Below are 7,843 nucleotides of genomic sequence, written 5' to 3'. Positions count from 1 at the left end.
TGCGGTAATGTGTATGCGGAGGTTGAATAAAAAAAACGATGGAAGGGTTGTTAAGCTAACACTACTCCTACTCCTAACTAACAGACAATGCAATGAAAAGTATGAATGAGAGATAGAGACACGACAACCGTTGACGTGAAATAAATGGATGGAAAAGTAGATAAAAGGTGAAGATGTCTTCATCGCAACCCTTAAGAGTGACCACAAGGGCAACCTCAGCCTGCGCAAGCTATGCGATCATGCTATACACACTTGTGCCTAAATCTAGGACGTATGCGATGTGTATGTGAACTGTCGAGAGGCCTTGTTCCTAAGTCTCTATTCCTGCTCATGTGCTCTCACACATAAATAAGATGACCGCATACCACCATCATATCCTACTTCTTGGACGCAGTCATTGTCCTCTCCATAGGGTGCATACGCTGTGTGATGGCAAACGAAGCTTATTCCTAAGTCTTCATTCTTTCTTATGAAAACCTAATCTAGCTCTTCCGAGCATCGATTCTAACCTAGCTCTCCCAAGTTTTAGATTCTTTATTTAGATTATATCCAGAGTAGCTCTAAAGGTGTGGTGGACGCATACATAAGACAAGATAACCACATAAACTTGACAGACACAAGATTATTCCTATCTCTAGTGAACAATAGCTTACACTGCTTAATGCGACCAACTACTTACCTTCCTAGGCAATTAGTTGTTGTTGACTTTACTCATAGACAAGCGTTGCATCCGCCTATAGACAAGCATTGCTACAGCTTCACACTAAGCAAATAAGATTTTCTTACACACTCACACAACGCACACCTCTCAGTGGTTTGCTACAAGCTTCATATCTCTAATCCACATGACTAAGTATGTGATACTCTAGCAATCTCACTAAGTGATACAATAAAAGTTAAGGATGCTAAGTAAAGAAAGATGGAGATGGAATCGAAGGAAACACAAAAATGCATTGAATACATAATGTATTAATTCCTCAATCCCAAAATGTAATACAATACTATAAGAAAATAAGGAAAAGTGAAATGACCGGCTCTGGAAGCAATGATTTGCTTCCAGTGGATGTGCGTCAAGGCTGCCGGTGGTGCCATGGAATGGCAGTGGAGCTGACTCTCCTGAAATCTAGCTCTGGTCGAAGACCCCGGTCGTCACTCGGAATGGAGGAAGGAGATGAATAACTCTCAAGCTTTCTTCTCACGCATTTTTCTGGATCACAGGGATAACCCTAAATGATTTGAACTTCTACTTAGCGACTTCTATTTATAGAGCTTGGATCATCGACAGCATTAATGGACTGCTTTGATTTTGACATTCGTGACGCGTTAGTCCTTTTCTGAATCTCTGCTGCTAACGGCGTGGTAGGTGAAATGTCAAAATCATCTTTTGATTTTCCCGAGAGATACGTTAATGCGTTCATTCCACCAACCTTGCGTTGATCCTTCTATTATGCGTTATCATGTAGTCGCAATAGTGCAGTGACCGCACTCGCTTAATACAGTAACTTATACACGATGACCGCAATCGCTTGACGATCGTAATCCTATGCGATGGACACATATGGCTCATCACCGCAACACCCATGCATTGATCGTATGCGTTCGCCTTTGCGATGGAGAGTATCTCTGCATGCGGTCGTCTATGCGGTAGCCCGACTTCCGCGATTACGTCCACTTCCTGCGTTAGCTACAAAAATAGACAATTGAACGCATAATAACACATAATAATGGGTTAGCCGAGATTCTCAATGCTGAACACCGCAAACTCATTTTCTTATGAATTCCTAACATAATTGCTACATATTCTGCTTAACAGCCTTCATAATTCAAAATAAAAGGCCTAAGATGGCACACATTTCTGCATGTCATCCCACTCCCAAACTTAGAATCATGCTTGCCCTCAAGCATGCATTATACTCAAGAAATTCTAACTCACCTTTCGGCTTTCCTTTGTGGTGACCAACTTCTTAGAATATAATACTCATGCCTCTAACCATCGCCGTAATGCTCTCCTCCATTTTGGCTGCTTCTTCAAAAAGATCTTTACCAAGTTTAAATCTGACAAGACTTTGCTTAAAAACTTTTTATTCATTCACCACAACTTTGCGTTTAGCTTTTGAGAATGTATTCGTTCAAAACACTTCAAAAATTTGCGATGATTTATTCAAATGCAGCGTTAATCTTGATTACGTTCTTCGTTTTGGATTACCCCCACATGTGTCATACGGGCATCCAACTTTGGTGGTGTTCCATATTCAATTCAACTCTTATCTTGCTTAATTAGGCTTGCACTTGACAGAGGAGTTGCGCTTATGCATTGATCCTGGTAACTTACCTTCATTTTGGCTTGCCCTCACGTGTGTCATGCGGACATCCAACTACGGGTAAGTGCCTTTCACAACTTAACTCTTATCAACATAGGTTTCCTCATTGCATTGACAGAGGAGTTGTTATTCTCAAAATTCTCTATTTTTTTCAAATGATCGCAATGTAATGAATGCAATTTCTCCGAGACCGCTGCCACCCCCAAACTTAGCTCACCGCAAAGCTAAAAGCAAACTCAATAGGAATGCGGTAATAAATGTTTGAGCAAAGGTTTACACGCAATAAAACTTAAGACTTTCAAATTTGAAGAAGCTATTAAAAGTAAGGAGTGCCTTGCGATGCTTAGTTAGAAGATGCAGTGAATTATATGTACCATCATAGAAACACCGAAAGCAACGCAATCGGGAAAGAAAGTATTTCAAAAGGATAATGCATAAAGGATAACAAGAAAAGAACCTTAAGCGGAATAACGCATGCGATCATGCATTGGAATTCACGCGATCAAAGCCATGCGTTGAAGGATGGAGGGAATTCTTTCGTTGAACTGCACACCAAGGAGACTTATTGTTGCATCTACAAGGAATAAACGCACCACAATCAAGGAAGCAGCCACAATCCAAAATAACAATAAAAATAAAAATAAACTAAACTAAGAAAGCAAGATAAAGATAGAGAAGAAAACGTCCCTGGAAAAATTGGAGTGTTATCACTACAAGAAGTCTCCCATGCAGGAGATTGCTCTCGACTGCTTGGGTCAAGATGCCTTGACCATTGGAACTTCCGGCAATTGTTGGACACATATTGGCCATCATGTTTAGAATTACCTTCAGCTCTTGTGACTGATTGCCCTTCTACCTTGGGGTCAATAATGGCTTTCAACGCATCGTCTACACTTCAATATTGGTTGCAACTTAGTCGCACAAGCTGTAATTCTCCCAAGATAAAAAGGTGCCTGCAAATACACAAAACTCAACAAACAATTAGCTGGCAAACAAAAACTTGATGCGTTATTTTATGTGGTGAAATTATGGAATGAAATACGATGATGGAAATGCATTGAGCAACTAGTTTTCTCAGTGGAATCCAAGTATAAACCCCACAGAGTTTCCTAGTAAGTCCAGGGTCGAACTCAGGGACTAGGGGAAACAGTATACGGTGATAATTTCTAAGAAGACTTTACGGTAATTAAATAATCAAATAGTTGTTTTGGGTTGTTATTTGTGGTATAAAATAAATGTATGCGGCGGATTTGAGAAAAGATCGATTATTTGGTAGATACACTGTGTATGCAGAGGAACGGGTTGAAAAGATCTTTAGCTAGCGTTTACCGGGAATGCGTCAAACTATGCGATCATGCTACACTACACTCATGCGACAACAAATCATTTTCCAATGCAATTGCGGTGCTCTTAGTTCTTAGACGCATATGTTGAATGCAATAGTGTACATAGAGCTTATTCTTAAGTCTCTACTCTTTTCCTATGTGATGATACAAGATGCACACAAAGACAAGGTGACCGCACATAATCATATCCTATCTCTAAGATGCATGCAATGTGTTAATAGAAAATAGTGCTTATTCCTAAACTCCTGTCTCTTGATTATGTGTTCGAATCTAACTCTCCCGAGTTTAGATTCTAACCTAACTTTTCCAAGCCTAGATTCTGCCCTTAGACTACCCTCTCGAGTATCTCTAACGAACGAATGATGCATACATAATACAAGATAATCACATAGAATGAAGATCCCCAGTTAAGCTAGCTAAGTGCTTCTCAACCCATTCAACAGATTTAGCTACTCATGCGTAGAAAAAAGAGAGTGAAAAGATATAAAGAAGTATATTCCATTTCTATAGATAAGTTTAAGTACAAAATGACAATGGAAGATAAGGATAGAGAGCCTGGTAGCAATCCCTTGCTTCCTAGGGCTTTTACACTATCAACTCTATTCTGTTCAAAAGATATTCCTGCTTCCGCAGGAGCTGGCCCTTTCTCTGATCTCGACACTTCCGACACTCTTCCAAGTTCACCGGAACGATCTCTCATCACAATCTCGCTTCTCTCGCTTCTGCCTTAAATAAAAGAAAAACTAAAAACAAGATTATTCTAACTATGGAGAAAATTATCTAAGTGTTCGAACTATCCGAACCATTCGAACTCCTTTACTGAAGATTGCCTTCGGTATTTATAGAGCTTCTGGGTGAAAGGCGTCTTCTCTCTTATGATTACACTGATGGAATGGCTTTAATTCTCTATCTGATGCGCCAAATATTTGTCACCGAAAAGCTGAGTGTACTTGCTATAGTAGATCTTTAGCGGCTTGTCAACTTAATTTGGACTCGACTGTCATCAGCTTTCTGTCCCATCATGATTAATTATGCTTTTCACCCAAATGCGCCCACCAAGTTGCACCAGCTCTATGCGGCAATCCTTTTTGAGCAGATGTTTGCGAGCACAAATCACCGCAAAGCCTTGCGGTAATGCTGCGCTCGACCGTTTCTTTCTTGTGATCGTATTTTACACTCTGTGTCAATGCATATTCTGCACAAAAATACAAAAGTTAACTGTTTTCATGCAATGGATGTGTGCGACCGCAATGTTATGAACTTAGTACTTTTTTGACGCAATCTTATATATTTTATCAACACAAACCTGCATTGTTTAATAACTTAGTACTGTAATAACGTGCATTTCTGCCCGTTATCACACCCCCAAATTTAAACAATGCTTGCCCTCAAGCATAAGCTAAAGATTTCCTTTAGAAAGTCGACCGCAATCTCTTTTCCTAGATTTCTCAAGGATACTTCATTCAAATCCTATACACCAAAATTTCCTTAATTCTTATTCAAGTCTCTTTTTAAAATATTTCTAAAATCTAAGGACCGCAAGTTTAACCTTCAAAAGTACTTTACTAGATTCCAGGACATCGTATGATTTATTTCAATAAAATTTTTTCATTGGGGTGTTAATTGATTTTTATCCTTGCATATTTTTGACATTATTGTTTTTCTCTGACCTTGCGCTGATCCAAATGTCTCGCCTTCGTTTTGGCTTGCCCCCACGTGTGTCATGCGGACATTCAACTAGAGCAAGGCACTCTTTCTCAGGCTAAACTCATACTTACTTGGCAGTGGAGTTGCGGTCATTTATTTATGCGTTGATCCTGGCAATTTACTTTCGTTTTGGCTTGCCCCCACATGTGTCATGCGGACATCCAACTACGGTTAAGTGCCCTTCACATCTTAACTCTTATCAACATGGGTTTCCCCATTGCATTGACAGTGGAGTTCTTATTCTCAAAATTTTCCCTTTTTTTTTAAGAACTGAAAATAGCAAGGTCGAAAATAAACACCTCACCTCCAAATTTAAAATGCGGCAATGTCCTCATTGTCAATAGATTGAAAGAAGTCATGCGATGTTCTTAGGAAGCTATGTAAAGAGTCAGTTTGAAAGAAAGCTAGCAGACCACTAACTTTTAGAAATATTTCATGAGGTGACTGTCCTAAAATTAAGTTGACTCTAGTATATACAAAAAAAAAATATAAGCATGTGTTTCATTATTGAAATCATAATTGGCAAAGAGAAAGCATGCGGTGACTTACTAAATTTATCAACGTTAAATGATTACGGTAACCAAAGAGGATGCGATGATAAAATTTTCAAAATTAAAATGCGATGCGATAATGCAGAATTTGGAATAAAGTCAAGGAGAAATACAACCCCCAAATTTGTGTTGTCGCCCGCATTGTTTGTTGGCACATTCTGCTTTGCAGCGATCTACTATCTTTAGATTGCGGTGACGAAATAAAGTAGTTATGTCTTTGTGTAGTGCCTCTGCAATCGTGTACCTTGATCATTTGCAAAAAAAAAAAACGTTGAGAGGTTGATAATGCGCAGAAATACACGTTATCATAGTGCTAAGTTCTTAAACAATGTTGAATTGTGTTGATGAAATATGTTAACTTGCGTCCATTAAGCATCGTTTTCATAATATTGCGGTCGCATGCGTTCGTCGCATTAGAACTGTTGATTTTTGTATTTTTGTGCAGAGTATGCATTAACGTAATGCAAGAATTGCGATCATAGGAAATCATTGGTCAAGCGCAACTTCACTGCAAGGCTTTGCGTTGATCATGCTCGCAAACATTCACCCGAGAAGGATCGTCGCAACTTGGTCAGCGTAACATGGCGGATGCATTTGGGTGAAAGGCTAATTAAGCGTGATGGGACAGAAAGCTGATGACAGTCGAATCCAAATTAAGTTGACAGCCGATAACGGTCACAAAGTACATTCAGCTTTTCGGTGATAATTATTCGTGCATTGATGACGGGAAATTGGAAGTCAATTTTACTCAACAACCAACTTCCCTTGGACGCGTTATGCGAAGCATGTTCCTAGATATGCATTGATAGTCATGCGTCGATGGTCATGTGTTGGAATGAAAATTTCGTTAATGAATGTATGTGATGATCATGCGTCCTGCCACAAGTTTTCTTGCGTTCACGCCAAGTATAACATGAACGCAAGTTTCTCGAGTAATCCGAGGTCGAACATAGGGGCTTGTAACTATATGTTTGCAGTGATTGTGCATGCGATGGTTGAATAAAAGAATGGAGGGGATGTTGTTAAGTTAATTTTACTCCTACTCCTATCTATCAGACAACATAATGAGAATATGCATGAAAGGTAGAGATGCGACAAACCTTGCCATGAAATAGATGTGTGGGAAAATAGATAAAATGCGAAGATGTTTTCATTGCAAAACTTAAGAGTGATTGTAAGGGCAGCCTTAGTCAACGTAAACTAATGCGATCATGCAACACTCATACAACAGTAAACCACCTCTCGGTGCGAATGCTATGGCTTCTAATACTAGAACGCATGCGATGTATGTGCAGAGGTATTTGTAGGGCCTACACATAAGCCTCTAAGTCTTATTTATGTGATGATACACAAACAAGGCGACCACATATCATCATTCCTATTCCTAGGGTGCATATAATGCAGTGTTGACAAACAGAGCTTATATCTAAGTTCTTATCTCTTGCTTATGTTGATCTAATCTTGCTCTCTCGAGTCTAGATTCTAACCTAGCTCTCTCGAGTCATTAGGTTCTTTCTTTAGATTCTCTCTCGAGTAGCTCTAAAAGGGTGTTGGGCATAACAAAAGACTAGAAAAATGCATGAACTTGGTTGACATAAGATTGTTACTATCCTAGTGAACAATGCATACCTTGCTTAATGCGTCCAACCACTTACCCTCTCGAGCAGTTAATTATTGCTGACTTCACTCATAGGCAAGCAATGCATTACCCCATAGACAGGCATTGCAGCAGCTTCACCCTAAGCAAATAAGATTACTCACACACTCACGCAACGCACACCTCTCGACGAGTTGCTAATGTTTCATATTCCTAATCTACACTAAGTGGTGCAATGATAGTAATGATGCTAAGTAAGAAGATGGAGATGAAGTCGAAGGAATAGATAAATTCATTGAAAAACACATTATATTAATTTCT

This window comes from Benincasa hispida, chromosome 10, assembly GCF_027475165.1.
Source record: "Benincasa hispida cultivar pf3 chromosome 10, pf3_genome.v1.1, whole genome shotgun sequence".
NCBI classification, from domain to species: domain Eukaryota; kingdom Viridiplantae; phylum Streptophyta; class Magnoliopsida; order Cucurbitales; family Cucurbitaceae; genus Benincasa; species Benincasa hispida.
This window is presented reverse-complemented; position numbering follows the sequence as displayed.